The 22,374-nt window shown below is 40.4% G+C and overlaps 1 protein-coding gene across 16 annotated transcripts in view; it reads right to left on the bottom strand.

The window, feature by feature from the left end:
- The window catches only part of RNF111 (ring finger protein 111), a 111,901-nt gene extending 90,460 nt beyond the window's left edge, over window positions 1-21,441 (bottom strand). For 8 of the 16 annotated variants that reach the window (XM_015142381.3, XM_001098035.5, XM_015142384.3 and 5 more), the window contains exon 1: window positions 21,053-21,441. The gene's annotated coding sequence lies outside the window, so the exon portion shown is untranslated. Of the gene's footprint in view, window positions 1-20,716; window positions 21,016-21,052 lie in introns of those variants that run through there. The other 8 variants (XM_015142382.3, XM_077939500.1, XM_001098125.5 and 5 more) reach the window with 1 other exon arrangement.
- Between the last annotated feature and the right edge of the window lie 933 nt (window positions 21,442-22,374).

Here is a 22,374-nt window from a genome sequence, read left to right as displayed (position 1 = left end):
AGTAAATGAAAGTATACTGTTTTAACTTTCTCATATTATACATACAACCATCTATTATTCCTTGAAGAAAGACTGTGATAAAGATGCATAGTGTAAACCCTAAAAGAACCACAAAAGTTTTTTTTTTAAAGTATAAGCCAAAAGTGGCGATAAATGTAATATGATTTTTAAAAATCCTCAATCCAAAAGGAAGCAGGAAATGAGAAAAGGAACAGGTGGGACAAACAGAAAACCAACAGCAAACTGACAGATTTAAATCCAACTGTATCAACACTGGGGCTACTGGTGTAAGGACAGACTAGAGTCCAGAAATAGACTCAGATACATCATCAAATGATTTTCCAACAAAAGTGCCAAGATAATGAGGAAGGAACTGTCTTTTCAACAAATGATGGTAGGCTGAGTGAAGTGGCTCATGCCTATAAATACCAGCACTTTGGGAGGCTGATGCAGGAGGATTGCTTGAGCTCAGGAGTCAAGACCAGCCTGGGCAATATAGCGAGACTCTGTCTCTACAAAAAAAATTTTAAAACTAGCCAGGCATGGTGGTGTATCCCTGCAGTCACAGCTACTCAGGAGGCTGATGCAGGAGGATTGCTTGAGCTCAGGAGTCAAGACCAGCCTGGGCAATATAGCGAGACTCTGTCTCTACAAAAAAAATTTTAAAACTAGCCAGGCATGGTGGTGTATCCCTGCAGTCACAGCTACTCAGGAGGCTGAGGCAGGAGGATTGCTTGAGCCCAGGAGGTTGAGGCAGCAGTGATCCACAATTGTGCCACTGCACTGCAGCCTGGGCAACAGAGACACAGACACAGTCGGTCTCCAAAAACAAACAAACGAAAATGGTAGTGAAACAACTGGAGAGCCAGATAGGAAAAAAAGGAATCTCAACACTTACCTCACACCAGATACAAAAACTAAACCTAAAACTATAAAGCTTCTAGAAAAAACATAGCAGAAAGTTTACGTGATTATATCATGGGCAAGGATTTCACAGGATACAGAAAGTAGTACCATTTCTTAAAAAAATTAATAAGCTTGACTTTATCAAAATCAAAACCTCTGCTCTTCAGAGATAGCATTAAGAAAACAAAAGAACAAGCTGGTAAGCTAAAGACAGATAAAATTATATATACATATGTTTGTGTGTGTGTGTATACAAACATATATATGTAATTTGAATAATGAATATATGAAAAAAACTCTTATATCCTAATAAGACAACCCCACAAAAAAATAGGCAAAAGATTTTACAAAACATACAAAAATAGCCAATAAGTAAATTTAAAAATCTTCAATATCTTTAGTCACCAGAGGAATGTAAATTTAAACTATAGTAAGACCCCATTACACACCCAACAAGACTAAAAAAACCCCACAAAAAATAGGCAAAAGATTTTACAAAACATACAAAAATAGCCAATCAGTAAATCTAAAAATCTTCAATATCTTTAGTCACCAGAGAAATGTAAATGTAAACTATAGTAAGACCCCATTACACACCCAACAAGACTAAAACTAAAAAGACTGAAACCACCAAACATTGGCAAGGATATTCCACAAGTGGAACTCCACACATGACTCTCTGGCAGCTTCTAATAATGTTAGCTATGCGTACATCTAACCTATGATCCAGTAATTCCATGCCTAAGTTAGAAAACACGGATACAAAGACTTGTATATGAATGTTCATCGCTTTACTCATAATAGCCAAAAATTAGAGAAAAAATAAATCTCCAAGTGAATGGATAAATTATGTTATACAGCTACAAAGGGATACCAAACAGCAACAACAAAGAAGGAACTTACTGATACATGTATCAATATGGATTCATCTCAAAAATATCATGCTAAGGGAAAACGAGACACAAAGTATTTATTTGAAATTCTAGACAGGCAAAGCTAACCTAAAGTAAAAAAAAAAAAAAAAAAAAACTTGAACATTGGTTCTGTCTTTAAGGGATGGGGACAGGACTGACAAGGAAGGAGCATGAGGGAACGACTGTTTGAGGCAATGGTTGTTCGTGTTCAATACATTCATAAGGATTTGGGTAACAGATTCATTTGGCAAAACTTAAATGGTACACTTAAGATTTGTGCATTTCACTGTATGTAGAGTTTACTTTAAAAAATGTAAACAGCCTGTAATTCCAGCACTTTGGGAGGCTGAGGCAGGTAGATCACAAGGTCAGGAGTTCAAGACCAGCCTGGCTAAGATGGTGAAATCCCATCTCTACTAAAAATACAAAAAAAATTAGCTGGGTGTGGTGGCAGGCGCCTGTAATCCCAGCTACTCGGGAGGCTGAGGCAGAGAACTGCTTGAACCCGGGAGGCGGAGGCTGCAGTGAGCTGAGATCATGCCACTGCACTCTAGCCTGGGTGACAGAGTGAGACTCCGTCTCAAAGAAGAAAAATAAATAACTGTGAACAAATATTTGACTCTAGTTAGTGACATGAAAACTGTAGCTTTTTAGGGATAAAATGCACTGATGTCTGTAACTTTATTTTTTTAATTTTGTAACTTTAAAATGCATAAAAAGCAACAGGTTTGGCTGATGGATGGTTTGAGGAACAGATAGATGGCTAGAAATATCATAAAGTAAAAAAATAGCAAATTGTTAATCATAGAATCTAGGTGGCAGGGAGATGGGCGTTCAATGTACAATTCTTTCGTCTTTTCTATGTTTGCAATTTTGCATAATAAAATGCCGAAGGGAAAACATTTGATGAGCAGAATATCAAACACAAGAGTAATAATACTACTACTTACATGAAATTCTAAAACAAAGAAAACTCATGTATGATGTCAAAAATCAGATGAGTAGTTGCCTGAGGCAGGAGATGTGGGTGGCTGATAGAAAAGCACGAAGGTACTTTCTAGAGTGATGGAATGTTTTATGTCCTGATTGGGGTGCTGATTGTATGGATACACACATTTGCCAAAATTCATCTAACTATACATAAAACATGTGCCTCATATTGTGTATAAATTATACATCAAACATCAAGTTGATTGGTTTTTAAAATAAGTTCACTATATAAAATCTGGAATACACAGAAAAACCACAGAGAAATTAAGTCTCAATCCCATCACCGAAATAAAATCACCAATCTTTCCTTCTCTTGCCAATGACCATGCCTACTGGAGATAAAAATATACCTTATACTGTTTTCCTTAGAAGGAAATACAGAAATAGTGACGTCCTCAATTTTGGAATTCTTTACTCAGGCAACTCAAAACCCATTGATTTAAATCCCCACATCCCCATCACCGCTGTGACTCATTAGCAAGTTATTAATCATTCTGTGCCTGAATTTCCTCATCTGAAAAATGAAAATATTTATCACAAAGGGTTGTTGTAAATATTAAACAAAGTAACATATGCACATGATAGCTCTTATTGTTGTTGTTTTTAAAGATGACGAGTCAGCTAGTTTTTAGAAATCATCCAGGCAAAGGAAGTCCGCAAGCTTCTTCCCTCTGAATTCTTCCCCCTATCCATCACCACATTTTTTAAGCAGGCCTTCAATCCTCTAGCTACACCTACCTCAAACTAGCCTAACTTATTCGAGTGAACCTCAAATTCCTCTTGAAGATTAAACCAAAACATTGAGTTGTTAAAGGCCAAAGCAAAAGTTGCAGTAACAAAATAAATAAAAATAAAATCAGAAAACTAAATTAAAAAGATGACAGCTATCCTGAGAAGGCAGGATCTAATGTTGGGAGCAAAACTGCCCAAGGAAACAATTTCTCCTTGAATGAAGTCCAAGTTTATTTAGATAAAATTTGTTTTTACTCCACATATATGATTTAGGTCAGTCATAACATGCAACCTGGAGAGTAGTAATGAAAGACTGTGTTCTAGAGGCTGGGTGCAGCGGCTCGTGCCTGTAATCCTAGCACTTCATGGGGGAGAGGATTGCTTGTGCCCGGGAGTTTGAGATCAGACTGGGCAACATAGGTGAGATAGGTGAGACTATCTCCACAAATAAATAAATGAACAAACTGTATGTACTAAAGAAAAAGAACATGAGTTGTAAGACGAAAACCAGGAAGAATTACTGACACTTTAATGCCTGACAGTAAAGGCATACTGAAAGTTGGAATTTGGGAGAACACCTCTGGATAGACATCGTGCCCATAAAGTGAACTTGACAAGAAAAAAATAATTTAAACCATGTAGGAGATTATGCTTGCCCTTCTGCTCACTGATTATATGCCTAGAATCAACACAAAATAGAAGATTAAATTTTGCTGCTCTATATTAGGTCTCACTTCCCAAGTGTCTCTCAGAATGTGAGCATCTTACTATGCTGTCAGATTCTAATCTTTGGAGCCATTTATTTTTCCCACATTATAGGCCATATACACAAACCTACTCTCTCTGATATTTAACAATGAAAACATGATTTGTTCCAATAGTGGAGGGAAAATGGGAAGTGCTGGACTTCCAGAGACTACATATTTATACTGTATATTTTCTGGCCAACTTTAGGGATTTCCAAGGTTATCTCTGACTAAATGTCATTTTTGCTTTCCTTGGATCAGTATATTCCGACAGCGAAGTGAAAATTCTTGTTGCAAGAAACAAAAAATGCCAAGATATTAAACAACTCTAGAATACTGGTTTGGGGAAACCAAGAATTCATTATCCTGTATGCTGATATCAGCTACTTTATTTAACAAACCTTTTTTGGTTTGAATTTTTGCTATAAGTCACTGATCAAGGTGATAGAAAGGTGCTACCCTTTCCTAACAAATTTCATATTTTAGATAAAAATAGTAATCCTAATCCTAATGTGAATTCTTGTACACATTAAGTCTCATCTACGCACATTTATCTACCTGTATACTTTTTTGCAATCTTCAGAATTTTAGTTTCAGTAAACCTAAACAGCAAATTCCTTCTGTTGGAAATAATAAAAAGAGACCACTGAGGATCAGTAAAGATAATTGGGAGAGAAAAGATGGAATATTTTAAATTGAAGCTTGTTAAAGACAGATAACTAAAAACAAAGTCAAACCTTAAAACTGCTAATCCAGAACTGCCATCTATGAGGGAAAAAACATGCATTCACACTGGAATAAAATAAATAAACCCAAGAGCCTGGGAAGAGGGTTTCAAAAAGATCAATTCAGCTATGGCAAGGAGGATAAACACAGGATAGGTCATTCAAACTTCTTCCATCCCAAGCATCTGAAATGAGAACAAAACCTAGAAAAGTCACTCAGGAAACAGAAATTAATTTTACAGTAGCTTATTAATATTTTAGAAGATACAACAACACTGACAATACATTAGCTATCACTTACTCATTTATGGTTCTCATTCAATAAATATTTATTGAAAGCCTATAAAGAGCTAGGCACTTGTTTTAGGCACTGGCATCAGCCATGAACAGGACATAGAAAGTCTTTGCTGTCATGGAAATTACATGCAAATGAGAGACCAAAAAAAACCAAGATAATTTTAGAGGAAAACGTGCTATTAAGAAAACAGGTCACATGCAGTGGCTCACACCTGTAATTCCAGCACTTTGGGAGGCTAAGGCAGGCAGATTGCTTGAGCTCAGGAGTTCAAGACCAGCGTGGGCAACATAGCAAAACCCTGTCTCTACAAAAAACAAAAATAAAAAAATGAGCTGGGTGTGGTAGCAGGCACCTGTAGTCCCAGCTACTTGAGAGGCTGAGGTGGGAGGATGGTTTGAGCCTAGGAGGTGGAGGATGCAGTAAGCAGGGATCATGCCACTGCACTCTAGTCTGGGCAACAGAGCCAGACCCTGTCTCAAAAAAGAAAAAGGCCGGGCATGGTGGCTCATGCCTGCAATCCCAGAATTTTGGGAGGTTGAGGTGGGCAGAGGGCTTGAGCTCAGGAGTTCCAGACCAGCCTGGGCCACAGGGCAAAAGCATGTCTCTATAAAAACTTAGCTGGGTGTGGTGGTACATACCTGTCCCAGCTACTCAGGAGGCTGAGATGGGAGGATCGCTTGAGCCCGGGAGGCAGAGGTTGCAGTGAGCTGACACTGAGCCACTGCACTCCAGCCTGGGCAACAGAGTGAGACCTTGTCTCAAAAAAAAGAAAAAAGAAAATAAAACAGGCAGTAGGATCACTTGAGGCCAGGAGTTCAAGGCTGCAGTAAGCTGTAATAGCACCTGTGAATAGCCACTGCAATCCAGCGCTGGCAACATAATGAGATCTTATCACAAAAAGGAAAGAAAGAAAACAAAACAAATGGTAAAGGTTGACTATCAACAGGATCCTCTCTAAGAAGCTAAAAATATGAATCATAGCCACTAGTCAGTCAAGCCACACAATTCTGGAGGAAGAGTATTCCTGGGAGAGAAAAAATAGGAAAGACTATGTGACAGGAAGATGCCTAACAGGTGCAAAGAACTGAAAGAAGGGAAGTAGAAGGAAAGGGAAATGGCACACAATGAGATCAGAGGTAGTCAGGGCCGGATCAGGTAGAGCCTGTAGGGAACTTGCTGAATTTGGTCATTCTCTTTTTTTTTTTTTAATTAAATGCACAGCTATGAGGGCTTTCACTCAGAACTTCAGTTCCCATGACTACTTTTACGTAAGATTATTACATGTGTTACATATGTTACTCAACCATACTTACCATATTTACCATGGAGATTTTCAGGAACTTGGCCCTCACAGTAGAAGAATGTTCTAATAAAACATGGTAACTGCTACAAATAAGTACCAAATACTATGGGAACACAGAAGGGACAGCTATTAATTCTAAAAGAAAAAACTGAAAGAAGTTTAAGAGCTGATCTTTAAAAGTAAAATTTCATGTAGAGAATAAGGATAAGGATACATCAGAGAAACGGCAGGAAGACAGTCAAGAAAACAGAATGGTGAGTTTTAACCAATACTATACAGTAGTCTCCCCTTAACCACAATTTACTGTCTATGGTTTCAGTTACCTATGGTCAACATGGTCGAAAAATATTAAAGAAAAAACTCCAGAAATAAACAGCTCATAAGCCTTAAACACTTATGAATGCCTACACAGTGCCCAAGTCATTAACCTCACTTTGCCATTTTATCATCATTTTCCATCATCACAAGAAGGGTGAGTATAATATTTTAAGAGAAAGAACACATTCACATAATTTTTATTGAATATAGTTGTAATTTTTTGCTATTAACATCTTACTCTGCCCAATTTGTAAATTAAATTTTATAAAAGGTACGCATGTTGTGGTTGTAAGCATCTATCTACTGGGGGTCTTGGACTGTATCCCTCATGGATATGGGAGGACTACTGTATTTAGTTCTTTAAAAATGATTTCATAAAAAATAAAATAAAATCCCATGATAATATAGCTTTTGTAGGTGTTCTGTAACAAATCTTATATCACATGATTTTCCTCACTTAATAAAAGTATTAAGTATTTTCTATTAAAGACCCTAGCTGTCAAAATAGACTTAGGCTTTCTAAAGCGAACCTATTCACCAAATGTACAGAGCCCAGTTCCATGTCACTAATATAACTTTTTCTGGCAAAATTATCATGATTATCAAAAGCAGAAGTTCACATCTTTTAACAACATGGTAAGTTATACAAGACCTTTATCTCAAATCTCCCTCCAATCCCCAATAAATTGATAGTAAAAGGAATTCTTTTTTTAAATCAACAACAAAAATAGGAACAAAGTAGAGATGGCAATAGAATCCTGTTACCTGACTGACAGGAAATCCAGAAAAGAGAAGAGAGGTAAAAAATGGCTAAGAAGTTACCCGAGGTAATATAAGTGTGTCATATAACTGAAGAACATGAGCCCCTGATACCTCTGTTCCCAGAGACTACCATTCTCCTCCTCACCTACTCCACGAAAGCCCCCATTGTTTCTAGGCTATTTCTCAAGGAGGTCAAGCACGCTACGGCTAGTCACACTGCCTTCAATGCTCTTCCCCCAGATAATCACGAGGCTCACTCATTCACTTCCTTTACATCTGTGTTCAAATGTTTCCTTATCCATGATACCTTCCCTGAGCACCTTACATTAGTAGTTAATACCAACATCAAAATTTTCGTGGAAAGGCAAAAAAATAAAAATATAAAGTTAACCCAACCCTCTATCTTCCTTTTCCAGGTCACTTATTTCCATAATCACCATCCACAAAATTTGTTTCCTCACCAGAGCAGAGATTTTGTTTTGATCACTACTATATGCCCAAAAGCTTAGAACACCTATTTGGCTTTCAATAGGCATTTGCTGAATTGTTGTTTAACATAATCAAAAATTCTGACATAACTGAAAGATGGTGTGAAAGGAGAATAGCAGGCTCATCAAAAACTGGTTAATTTCTGGAGCAGCAGTTATCTTTTTTTTTTTTTTTTTTTTTTTTGAGACAGAGTTCGGCTCTGCCACCCAGGCTGGAGTGGAGTGGTGCGATCTAGCTCACTGAAACATCCGCCTCCCAGTTCAAGCAACTGTTGTGCCTCAGCCTCCCTGAATAGCTGGGATTATAGGTGCCCGCCACCACACCCGGCTGTTTTGTATTTTTAGTAGAGACAGGGTTTCCCCATGTTGGCCAGGTTGGTCTCGAACTCCTGACCTCAGGTGATCCACCTGCCTCGGCCTCCCAAAGTGCTGGGATTACAGATGTGAGCCACCGCACCCGTTCCTGAGGATCTTCATAATCTTAAAAATTGGCCAGGCACTGTGGATTGCTAGGGCCCAGGAGTTTGAGACCAGCCTGAACAACATGGTGAAACCCGTCTCTACTAAAAATAGAAAAATGAGCCAAGTGTGGTGGTACGTGCTTGTAGTCCCAGCTACTTCGGAGGCTTAGGTGGGAGGACTGCCTGAGCCCAGGAGGCAAAGAATGTAGTGAACTAAGATCTCACCACTGCACTCTACCCTGGGTATGAGAGAGAGACCCTGACTAAAAAAAAAAAAAGGAAACAAAAATCATTGGAAGATCTGAAAAAGCTTTTATATCTATTGACACTTACTGATATGGTCTGGATCTGTGTCCTCACCCAAATCTCAGGTCAAAGTGTAATTCCCAGTGTTGGAGGTGGGGCCTGCTGGGAGGTGACTGGATTATCGGGGCAGTTTCTAATGGTTCACACCATCCCTTTGGTGCTGTTCTCATTATGGACTTCTCATGAGATCTGGTTGTTTAAAATTATGTGGCACCTCCCCCTTCTCTCCTGCTCCCACCATGTAAGACACCTACTCTTGCTTTGCCCTCTACCATGAGTAAAAGCTCCCTGAGGTCTCCCCAGAAGCAGATGCTGCCACGCTTCCTATACAGCCTATGGAACCTTCAGCCAATTAAACCCCTTTTCTTTATAAATTACCCAGTCTCAGGTATTTATAGCAGTGCAAGAATGAACTAATACGCTTACCCTATTAGAAAGTAAAACTCATAAATGCTTTAAAATGTATTATTTTAAAACTGCAGTAATAGGCCAGATGCGGTGGCTCACACCTGTAATCCCAGCACTTGAGGAGGCTGAGGTGGGTGGATCACTTGAGGTCAGGAGTTCAAGACCAGCCTGGGCAACATAGTGAAACCCCGTCTCCACTAAAAATACAAAAATTAGCCGGGTATGGTGATGCATGCCTGTAATCCCAGCCACTCAGGAGGCTGAGGTAGCAGAATCACTTGAACCTGGGAGGCCAAGGTTGCAGTGAACTGAGATTGCACCACTGCACTCCAGCCTGGGTGACAGAGTGTGACTCCATCTCAAAAAATAAAACAAAAAAACAAAAAAACAAAACAAAACAAAAAAACCACTGCAAACCCACCATATCTAATAAAAGTAACTTTTATTAAAATATTTTCAAAAATTTAATGAGTGGTAATACTACACATTTTTTGCAAATCTCTCTAATGGCTAGCTTAACAGAAGAAAGCTGGATTGTCACATTTCCATCTGTATTCAATCTATCATGATATGCTGTTCTGGTTAAATTATAAAAAAATCCAGTTTCACACAAATATGTAGTTGAAAAAGGGAGTAGTATTTTTAAAAACCTTTTCAGGTAAGTGTGGGTGCTATTCCTCTTTGATACTACCCCAATACTTTACAAAGGCAGCTTGAACTTAATTGCAATGTGGAATCTGAAACCATATCAGTGAAACCTCGTACTATCTCAGTGAAAAATCAACTGTTCGATACTGCACTTTACATAGACCTTTCACCCAGACATGACTTTGTAACATCATGGTCATCTGAAAAATATTGTTTCACCAAGTTATGTACCTCTTTCAAACATGACACATTTCATTATGTAACAGTTAAAAAAAAAAATCATTTGTTAATAACACAACCAATCTCATTGCAAAGTCCTGAGAAACTGCCAAAATTACAGCGACTGATAGGAGTTTTCCACAATTCTAATTTTTGCTTGAAAGTCTGAATTTTATCTTGGCAATAAATTCTGTCATTTGTTTTTCATGAAGTGAAAGGCTCACTTCATTTATTTTTGAGAAAATATGTAAAAATATCCGAGTTCACATAAATACAGTTTGCTTCTTTCAAGTAAAAATGTGTTCCATGAAAAAAGTGACTAGTTTGCTAATCCAGCTTATAACTAAATCAAACAAGTTCTTTTCTCAAAATAAGCATCATACTTTGGTATGCAGTGGAAGACCCTGCAACAACCTTCCCAAGAACATACGGACACACCAAGGGGAAGAACACTCACTGGAATCTTTCAGAGGGTGGAGGGTGGGAGGAGGGAGAGGATAAGGAAAAATAACTAGTGGGTACTGCTTAATACCTGGGTGGTGAAATAATCTGTACAACAAAACCTATAACACAAGTTTACCTATGTAACAAACCTGCACTTACAGCCCTGAACTTAAAGTTAAAAAAAAAAAAACAACAAAACTTCCCATTTTGTCACATGGAATATAAAACACACATGTGCTCAAGAATCAACATTAATAAATTAACAATTTTTTTTTTTTTTTTTGAAACAGTTTCACACTGTCACCAGGCTGGAGTGCAGTGGTGCAATCTCGGCTCACTGCAACCTCTGCCTTCTGGGTTCAAGCCATCCTCCTGCCTCAGCCTCCCGAGTAGCTGGGATTACAGGCATGTGCCACCACGCCCTGCTAATTTTGTATTTTTAGTAGAGATGGGGTTTCATCATGTTGGCCAGGATGGTCTTGATCTCTTGACGTTGTGATGCGCTTGCCTTAGCCTCCCAAAGTGCTGGGATTACAGGCTTGAGCCACCGCGCCCGGCCTTCATTATATGTCTTTTGAAATTGACTTTTAAAACCATGTACAGATATTAATTAGTTGAAAATTTAAAATATTCAAAATACTACTTTGAAAAAACACATATTAAGTTAGGTTGAATAAGTAAATAAAGCAAATATCCATACACAGGTGAGAAACCGGCTATGAAATATACCAAGATGTAACAGTAACTGCCCAGAGGGAAAAAAAAAGAATGTACTGGTGAGTTTTCAATCACATACAGAAATTCTGTTTTATAACTTTATTTATTTATTTATATATTTATTTTTAAGACAGAGTCTTGCTCTGTTGCCCAGGCTGGAGTACAGTGGCGTGATCTCCGCTTACTGCAACCTCCACCTCCCAGGTTCAAGCGATTCTCCTGCTCCAGCCACCTGAGTAGCTGGGATTATAGGCATGCATCACCCCGCTTGGCTACTTTTTTTGTATTTTTTAGTAGAGGCGGGGTTTAACCAGGTTGGCCAGGCTAATCTTGAACTCCTGGCCTCAAGTAATCCATCTGCCTCGGCCTCCCAAAGTGCTGGGATTACAGGTGTGAGCTACCACACCCAGCCCAATTTTTAAAATTCACTTTAAACTTCATCGAAAAGCAACAGTTTTCTTCAGATTAGAATGTCTGATGACTTAGTTAAAAACAGTTAAAAGTATAAACTTTAGTTTTTTAATAAACAGTTAAGTGGCTAAACACACACACACAATCTTTTTTTCTTCATTTCATATGATCACAATTAAGAACGTATCAGGGCCGGGCACGATGGCTCACGCCTGTAATCCCAGCACTTTGGGAGGCCGAGGCGGGCGGATCACAAGGTCAGGAGATCAAGACCATCCTGGCTAACACAGTGAAACCCCGTCTCTACTAAAAGCACAAAAAAATTAGCCGGGCGTAGTGGCGGGCGCCTGTAGTCCCAGCTACTCGGGAGGCTGAGGCAGGAGAATGGCGTGAACCCGGGTGGCGGAGCTTGCAGTGAGCCGAGATCGCGCCACTGCACTCCAGCCTGGGCGCGGATCCAGACTCCATCTCAAAAAAAAAAAAAAAAAAAAAAAAGAACGTATCAGAATATAACTCATCATGTATTTGAAAAACAAAACAAGAAAAAAATTGCTTTATGATAATAAATTGCTGAATCTGAGGTGATTATTTCATAAAATCTTCAAAGAAATATAAACCTACCACCAAAAATCTAATTTAAATTTAGTTTCCTAGCGATGTCCTGATGCAGGAAAAATGTTTCTTCCTGTATATAAATAACACAACAGCAAATTGGATTGCCCACTAAAAGGAACCAGGGTTCCATGGAAAATGGCTCATTCCAAGACTGACACAGGAAAGAAAGAAGATGCGCTTGCAACATGTTGCTGTGCCAGAAACACAGGAAATACTTTTACAAAAAAAAAAAAAAAACAAAGGCTGGGCATGGAGGCTCATGCCTGTAATCCCAGCACTTTGGGAGGCCAAGGCAGGGGGATAACGAGGTCAGGAGTTCAAGACCAGCCTAGCCAAGATGGTGAAACCCCACCTCTACTAAAAATACAAAAATTAAGCCAGGTGCGGTGGCTCACGCCTGTAATCCCAGCACTCTGGGAGGCTGAGGTGGGCGGATCACAAGGTCAGGAGATCGAAACCATCCTGGCTAACACGGTGAAACCCCGTCTCTACTAAAATACAAAAAAAAAAAATTAGCCGGGCGCGGTGGCGGGCACCTGTGGTCACAGCTACTCGGGAGGCTGAGGCAGGAGAATGGCATGGGCCCGGGAGGCGGAGCTTGCAGTGAGCCGCAGTGAGCCGAGATCGCGCCACTGCACTCCAGCCTGGGCAACAGAGCCAGACTTTGTTTCAAAAAAAAAAAAAAAAAAGAAAATACAAAAATTAGCCAGGGGTGGTGGCGGATGCCTATAATCCCAGCTACTTGGGAGGCTGAGGCAGAGAACTGCTTGAACCTGGAAGGCGGAGGTTGCAGTGAGCCGAGATCGTGCCACTGCACTCCAGCTGGGGGCGACAGAGTGAGACTCTGTCTCAAAAACAAAAAAGAGGACAAGTTAAAAAGATACAGGAGCCCACGTGGAAAGGCTCCTAATGGACAAATCTGGGACAATCTGAACATCAAAATAAAGGTAATAATGGGTTATAACCCACTGAATAAAACAGGGAACACACGATTCTATATTAATGAGATAAAAGAATGTCTCTTCCTTATAAAAGAATGTCCATTAGTGAAGAAAATGGATGACTTACAAAATAAACCCTTTCCAACCATCAGAGTAAAGATGAGTATACGCAAGAAACATCAATAGATGCTACATGGGCCTTGGGGGATGTGGGGAGTGATGAGGAACAGGATGATCTGATGAGGAGCAGAGTATCTGCACTATCTCAAAGTTATCCCCACAGATTGCTTATTAGGTACACTGTTTCACATTACAGGAGACTAAAGAGATATGAAAACTAAATGCATTTTGTGATCTTGAACTGGGTCCTATGAGGAAAATGCTGTAAAGGGATAAATGCTATTATTGGGACAATTTGACAAAACTGGAAAATGAGCTGTAGATTAATATTATCAAAGTTAAATTTCCTGAATTTGGTAACTGGTGCAGTGATAATGCAAAAGAACACAATACACAGTGAATATTTAGAAACAAATAGGCATAATGTAATATAATGGGCATGATGTAAGCAATTTACTTCTAAATAATTCAAAAGAGAATAAGGGGCCAGGCACAGTGGTTCATGCCTATAGTCCCAGCACTTTGGGAGGCTGAAGTAGGCTGATCACTTGAGGTCAGGGATTTGAGACCAGCCTGGCCAAGATGGTGAAACCTCGTCTCTAACTAAAATACAAAAATTAGCTGGGCGTGGTGGCGGGCACCTGTAATCTCAGTTACTTAGGAGGCTGAGGCAGGAGAATCGCTTGAACCTGGGAGACAGAGGTTACAGCAAGCCAAGATCACACCACTGCACTCCAGCCTGGGCAACACAGCAAGACTCCATCTCAAAAAAAAAAAAAAGAGAGAGAGAAAATAAGAAGGCAAGTATGACAACATTAAAAATTGGTGAATCTGAATAATGGGTATTCAGGAGTTCTCAGTACTATTTTTTAAATCTTTCTGTAAGTTTGAAATTATGTCAAAATAAAAAATTTAAGTACCCGGGCATGGTTGCTCATGACTGTAATCCCAGAACTTTAGGAGGCCGAGGCGGGCAGATCACTTGAGGTCAGGAGTTTAAGACCAGCCTGGCCAACATAGTGAAACCCCGTCTTTACCAAAAATATAATATAAGCTGGGCGTGGTGGCGTGCACCTCTAATTCCAGCTACTTGGAAGGCTGAGTCAGGAGAATCACTTGAACCTGGGAGGTGGAGGTAACAATGAGTCAGGATGGTGCCACTGCACGCCAGCCTGGGCCACAGAGTGAGACTCTGTCCAAAAAAAAAAATTAATTAATTAAAGTAACAAATTGGGATGTCAAAAGATAATAAAATAAGTAATTTATTCGAGTGCCCTACAGTATATATGAATAAGGAAAATGACTACAACATTGATTCAGATTTGACACCTAGCCATATATAGAATTTCTTTTTTTTTTTTTTTTTTTTGAGACAGAGTCTCGCTCTGTCGCCCAGGCTGGAGTGCAGTGGCCGGATCTCAGCTCACTGCAAGCTCCGCCTCCCGGGTTTACGCCATTCTCCTGCCTCAGCCTCCCGAGTAGCTGGGACTGCAGGCGCCCGCCACCTCGCCCGGCTAGTTTTTTGTATTTTTTAGTAGAGACGGGGTTTCATGGGGTTAGCCAGGATGGTCTCGATCTCCTGACCTCGTGATCCGCCCATCTCGGCCTCCCAAAGTGCTGGGATTACAAGCTTGAGCCACCGCGCCCGGCCTAGAATTTCTTAAATTTTGTATTCTGTAAAGAAGGAAAAATATTTTTTAAGAATCCAATCACATACATACTAAACTAAGATGCTAATCCTGTATGCCCTCAGGAAAATACAGAAATCTTTTTCATGTTAACACAATCCACACTGCTGAACCAGCAAGCCATAAGGCCCTTACAGGCAGGTGTTAAGAGCCTGCCCTTTGTTGTAACTCAAGCACTGCCACAGTGCCTGAAATACAACACTCCTGTTTGTTGAATAAATACTGAACATTTACAAATAGAAACAAAATACTGTATTTTATCAAAATGAAAAGAAACTGGGAAGGGAAGAGACAATTAAATACGGTACTTTTACAAATTTTTTTGAGACAGAGTCTCACTCTGTCACCCAGGTTGGAGTGCAGTGGCACAATCTCAGCTCACTGCAATCTCCACCTCCTGGGTTCAAGCGATTCTCCTGTCTCAGCCTCACAAGTAGCTGCGATTATAGGCACCCACCACTACGTCCAGCTAATTTTTGTATTTGTATTTTTATTTTCTTTATTTTTGTGTTTTTAGTAGAGACAAGGTTTCACCATGTTGGCCAGGCTGGTCTCGATCCACTCGCCTCGGCCTCCCAAAGTGCCGGGATTACAGGCGTGAGCCATTTCACCTGGCCACTTTCACAAATTGTTTTAAGACATTTTTAAATATGATTGAACATTTTCTTTTTCTTCTTGAAATGGAATCTTACTCTGTTACCCAGACTGGAGTGCAGTGGCGCAATCTTGGCTCACTGCAACCTCTGCCTCTTGGATTCAAGTCATTCTCCTGCCTCAACATCCCGAGTAGCTGGGATTACAAGCACCCGCCACCATGCCCACCTACTTTTTGTATTTTTTGGTAGAGACAGGATTTTGCCATGTTGGGCAGGCTGGTCTCAAATTCCTGACCTCAGGTGAGCCGCCTGCCTCAGCCTCCCAAAGTGCTAGGATTGCAGGTGTGTGCACCACCATGTCCAGCCTAAATATGAATGAACATTTTCAAAAAAAATATTATTTTATTGTATTTCATTTACTCATTTGAGATAGGGTCTGCTGGCTTTGTCACCCAGGCTGGAGTGCAGTGGCACAATCTCGACTCACTGCAACCTCTGCCTCCTGGGTTCAAGCCATCCTCTCACCTTAGCCTCCCAAGTAGCTGGAGTGCAGTGGCACAATCTCAGCTCATGGCAACCTCTGCCTCCTGGGCTCAAGTCATCCTCTCACCTCAGCCTCCCGAGTAGCTGGGACTACAGGCATATGCCATTATGCCTGTCTAATTTTTGTAATTTTTTGGTACAGACAGAATTTCATCACGTTGCCCTGGCTGGTCTCGAACTCCTGGGCTCAAGCAATCCACCTTCCTGAGCCTCCCAAAGTGCTAGGATTACAGGCACGAGCCACTGGGCCCAGCCAAAAAAAAATATATTTTAAAATATGAACATTTTCAAACTTCACAAAAGCAAAGAACAGTATTAATATCCATGTACCCATCACCACAATCCAACAATTATCCAGATTGTGCCTGACCTGCTTCATCTATCTCATCTCCCTCCACTGCTTTTTTTGGTTTTTATCTGGTATCTGTTTAAAATAACAGACATCTCTGGGCACGGTGGCTCACGCCTTTCCCAGCACTTTGGGAGGCCAAGACGGCTGGATCACCTGAGATCAGGAGTTCAAGACCAGCCTGGCTAACATGGTGAAAATCTGTTTCTACTAAAAATATAAAAAGTCAGCAGGCGTGGTGGCGCGCTCCTGTAATTCCAGCTACTCGGGAGCCTGAGGCAGTAGAATTGCTTGAATCCGGGAGGTGGAGGCTGCAGTGAGCCGAGATCACACCACTGTACTGCAGCTTGGGCAACAAGAAGGAAACTCCATCTCAAAATAAAATAAAATAAAATAAAATAAAATACCAGACACTTGCAAGTTTTCTCCCTAATTCTTCAGTCTCTATCACTAATAAAAAGTGGGCATTTTCTTACATGAACATAAGGCCATTATCATCCCTAACAAAGTTACAATAACTCCTTGATATCATATAATACCCATCCATATTCAGATTTCCCCCAGTGTTTCAAAAATGACTTTCTACAATTGGTTTGAGTCAGGGTTTAAACACCACCAACATATTATATTTGGTTACTACACATAAAATAATTTTAATCTGTCTGCATCATCTGGCAGCAAATATGAAAAGCTTAACAGACAAACCAAATAATTAATTTACATTTGTAGATTCTCTAGAATCAAACCTCATCTAATGCATTTGCTATTCCTGCTATCTGCAGCAGTCTTCCTCCAAATCGTCACTATGGCGGATTTTTTCTAGTAATTGCAGTCACAGGTCAAATTACCACCTCTAAAAAGGCCCTCCCTAACCACTCAATCTATAGTAAAACCATTTCCATCCATGCCATATCACATGGTCCTATTTTCTTCACGGCACTCACCACTACCTGAAACCATTCTGTTTATTATGTTCCCCCACACACAACAGAATGTCAGCTCCATGAAGGCAGAGTGCCTTCACTGAAGAACAGTGACTGTGCCTAGAACATGAGACATTCAATAAATGTATCTACATAATAATGCAGTACTGCTCTTTGAAATGTAAGCTCAGCTAAGTATTTGGAGACTTTTTTGTTGTTTTGTGTTTTTTTTTTTTTGAGACAGAGTCTTGCTCTGTTGCCCAGATTGGAATGCAGTGGCATGATCTCAGCTCACTGAAACCTCCATCTCCCGGGTTCAAACAATTCTGCCTTAGCTCCCGAGCATCTGGGATTACAGGCACGTGCCACCACCATGCCCGGCTAATTTTTGTATTTTTTTTTAGTAGAGACAGGGTTTCACCACGTTGGCCTGGCTGGTCTTGAACCCCCGACCTCATGATCCACCCGCCTTGGCTTCCCAAAGTGCTGGGATTACAGGCGTAAGCAAGCGCCCCCAGCCTCAGCTAAGTATTTGTCTTTAAACATTTGTAATTCACTCCTCATGTAATGACATAAATTGAGTACCTGTAGAAACCTGAGCCAGCTGTTACCAAGAATCTGTAGGATGTAGGAAAGAAGCAAACAGAGGTTTAAGACATCCAAATGTAATTGTGGACTTTTACTGAACAATAATTACAGGTTTCTGAAAGAAAAACAAATTATTCAGGATGATTTTTAAAATGTTACCAGGAGTAATAAAAAATTTCATTTTTAGTACCATCTGAAAGCTATTAAAGCTTGAGTAATTAATATCTACAATGGGACAACAATAAGAATAATATGTGGAACAACAATCATTGTTTGTTTGTTTGTTTTGAAAAACAGTCTCGCCCTGTTGCCCAAGCTGGAGTGCAGTGAGTGGCACGATCTCAGCTTACTGCAACCTCCGCCTCCCAGGTTTAAGCCATTCTCCTGCCTCAGCTTCCCAAGCAGCTGGAACTACAGGCACACACCACTAAGCTTGGCTAATTTTTCGTATTTTCAGTAGAGATGGGGTTTCACCATTTTGGCCAGTGTGGTCTCGAACTCCTGACCTCAAGTGATCCACTCGCCTTGGCCTCCCAAAATGCTGGGATTACAGGGGTCAGCCACCACACCTGGCCCTCAGTTTCATCATAGGTTTTACACACACACATTTCATGAGGAAATTGATGCTTTCTGTACAGCATTTCTTTCCGGGGATTTGATTACGACGAATAAAACAACGAATACCAAAAACCTAACTAGATATACAAACCGTTAGATTTGGGACCTAGAGAAAACCAGTTATCTATTCTACAATTCTCACTTAAACAGAGAGACCTGAAGCCCAAGGAGGGTTAACAATAAACTCGGGGATCTAATGTATAGCAAGCAAAGATAGATCTAAAATCGAGATCTTCTGTCTCTAGTCCTATATTATTTCATAAGATAATGTTACCCATAGAATGTTAATGTCAGGTTATAACATATTTTAACTTCTATCATTTTTCAGATAGTCTCTTTTATTTCCTACTGAAGTCTTAGCCCAAAAGGGGAGAAAAAGGCAAAAGAAGGGCACATAAGTATGCCTCAAGAAAAGCATAATACAGAAACCCCTCTTTAAACTATAACAACAACAACAACAAAAGCATCTAAAAATCTAAACGGTTTGATTCAATTAGTTTCTTTTATATTTTTTATTTTAAAGTAAAATAACTAGGAGTATCTGCTAAATGACTATACCTTAGCTTTATACAAGCAAGGTGCTGTTCTCTTAAACATCAGAATAGCTCTCTCTCAATAATCTGTAGAAACGGAGTACCACAGTGAAATTCGTTAAGGTGTAACCTCTTTTGTAATGCATTTTTCACCAAAATGGAGTCACTTTGTTTATATCTTTCTTTAAAAACCAATTCTATGTCAGGTGAAATAACTAGCAAACATGTGGCCAACAGACACCAAACAAAGTTAAAAAGTGACAGAAGGATCTGCACATGATATAGCACTCGTGATAAACAAGGGGAGACTCACTCTTCCTACTTTTTCCTATAATATTATTTAGACCAATTTACAAACACCCTCATCAATTCTTAGAATACTATTGTGAATCTTTGGTCACAAACAAATGAGCAGGAGAGAGATGATAGTCATTTGTCCAAGGTTAAATGGCAAGAAAGTGTCCAAAATAAGATAAATATCAAGGCTTTAAAAAAAAATCAACATAAAATTATTTTAAAAGTAAAAGGACCTCCTTCTTATCCATCTGTTTTACCTCACAAACATAACCAGACTAGGGTGAAACAATGTGGCTTATATTGACATGAAGATTTTTACAAAAATACATACAGTAACAAACGATCAAAAGGTGTATCTTTACTGTAATAAAGCTAAGTCCAGTGTTACAGAACTTGTGTATGGTAATCTCAAAATCACATTCAAGCATTTACAAGCATCACACACACACACACAAAAAAAAACAAAAATGAGAAAGGAAATGGAACCTTAGCTTATCTTTTCCCAGTTTGTTCTTTTTAGTTGAAGAGGCCTCTAAAACAAGAAAATTATAAATAAAATACCAAATGAAATAAAGTTTAGATTGTCAGGTTCAAAAGCTACAGGAACTCCTACAAAACGTAGTCTATGTCAGTTGGCATCTTACCATTCAAGAGAATTCTAAATTAATGCCGCACATAAATCAAAAAACAGGAAAGCTTACAACAATACAATGGAGTCACCCCACACTATACACATGAACAAATTAAATCAATACCCTATACTTCCTGGTATTTTTTGAATAATCAAAACTTACACTTGGGTTGAGAAATACCCTCTGTAAACATCTACTATAACCTATTTAAGAACTGTTGTGACAAATCTATTTCTGCTGCACTGAACAGATATTCCCACTACAGCACTGACACTGTCTCTGATAAATTATCTAAGGACAATAGTAAAAACATTCAGCTTCTTTTTAAATGACCAACAAGACAACTCCATACAAAATCAGACGCGTCTGTATTTCAGCTGTTCCGCGGACTACGTTTCCTTGATCACAGCAGCAGCAGGCGGCTCCCTAGCCGTCAGGGCTGACTTAGCGCCCCCCAACTCCCCGGGTCCGGGTTACCTTCATCACTCCATTGTCAAATCGCACTCCTACGCCTCGGTCCTCAGCCCCCATCCTGAGACTCTAGGGAGAGTCGGAAGAGGGAGAGAAATCCCCTCACCCACACTTCCTCAATGTAGGCTGTGGGTGTGTCGGTAGACGAAAGCCTTGCCCAAACACAAATCGTCTGCGGAGACCCAGACCCTAAATCACCACTGAGCCAGAGATAACCGGCCGGTCGCCGACCCCAGCCTTCCGCGGCCGCAGCCCTTCCTCTTTCTCCCCTCCAGGCCGGCCCCTCCCCCGTTGCGCGCACGCGCGGCCTCCAATGGATCCCCTCCCCCCTGTTCCCCTCACCTTAATCATTAGCCACCCTCTTCTCTTCCAGGGTCCGGGAATCACTGACCCAGGAAGGAAGACAGAAATGTAAGGCGTAAAGAGTAATGCGTCGAGAGCCAGCGATCTGCGCCTCAGACGTCGGCCTAACAGGCCCCTAGAGTCAAGAGCAGTGTCTGTCACCGCCACCAAAACTGTACGTGCGGCAGCGCCTGGACTCGGCCCAGCTAAGCCGGCGTGGGTTCAGAATGCCTAATTTGGTCCCACAAGAACTCCTTCTCTGAAGCTGCGGGCGTTTCTACGCTGCGCAGACCGAACACCTCCTCGCCGTCGCCGCCACTGCCGCTGCTCCCCTACCGCCGCCGCCGCCGCCTAACCAATTCCTCCCCTACCGAGGAGAGCACGACACTAGGGGCCTTTACGACAGTTCGGAAAGTGAGAGCGCAGTAGCCTTCACGCCTCCATTAACATCTGTTTGTTTCTGCGCTTGCTCGATTCCCGTTTCTCACCGTCCCGCCCCCTCGGTCCCGACCCTCCCCCTTTGTACTGGTTTTATCAGTCTGTTGGCGAAACTGAAAGGTGTCACAAAGCTCATTATTTAATTTTCTTTGGTAATTATGCGTTCAACATTTAAGCCAAATCTTGACTACATCTTGGTTCATTTTTTCGTAACTAAAAATTAACCAACTACAGAAATTACTATATTTACAGATACACGTAAACAGAAACATCATGAGTTAGTGTCTTTCACAACAAATGATACCCATATCATATGCGCTAATTACATAAAGATCAGGGCACCTCACTGTTAATGCTTCCGGAATCAGATCAAAAGTGGTAACAGATACCTCCTGCGAACTCGGGCTGTACAATCGCATAAGCCTCCTTGTTTATTTTATAAAAGTCAGTAGATAACAAATGCGTCATTATATGCATTAGGAGGATAGACAGAGGATGAGCCTTAGAGTCCATCAGGCAGACTTCCTTTCGAAAGTCCAGTGATGCCACTTAAGAGTTCTCTGATTCATGAGATCCTTATAAATCTTAGTTTCCTCCTCTATAAATTGGGAAAACGTATTGACCTCAAAAGGTTCTTGTTAGATTAAATGAGACAGTTTATATAATGCTCTGAACATTACTCGCCACTTAAGTGTGCACTAAACATTAATTCCCTCCCTTTGCCATCAACTCATCTTTTTCAGTACTTTTTTTGTTCACTCATATTCTTCACATCGTTCAGCAAACAAATGATTTTGGCCAGGCGCGGTGGCTCATGCCTGTAATCCCAGCACTTTGGAAGGCCGAGGCGGGTGGATTACCTGAGGTCAGGAGTTCAAGACCAG

The sequence above is a fragment of the Macaca mulatta genome, chromosome 7 (genome assembly GCF_049350105.2).
Source record: "Macaca mulatta isolate MMU2019108-1 chromosome 7, T2T-MMU8v2.0, whole genome shotgun sequence".
Taxonomy (NCBI): Eukaryota; Metazoa; Chordata; class Mammalia; order Primates; family Cercopithecidae; genus Macaca; species Macaca mulatta.
This window is presented reverse-complemented; position numbering and strand designations above follow the sequence as displayed.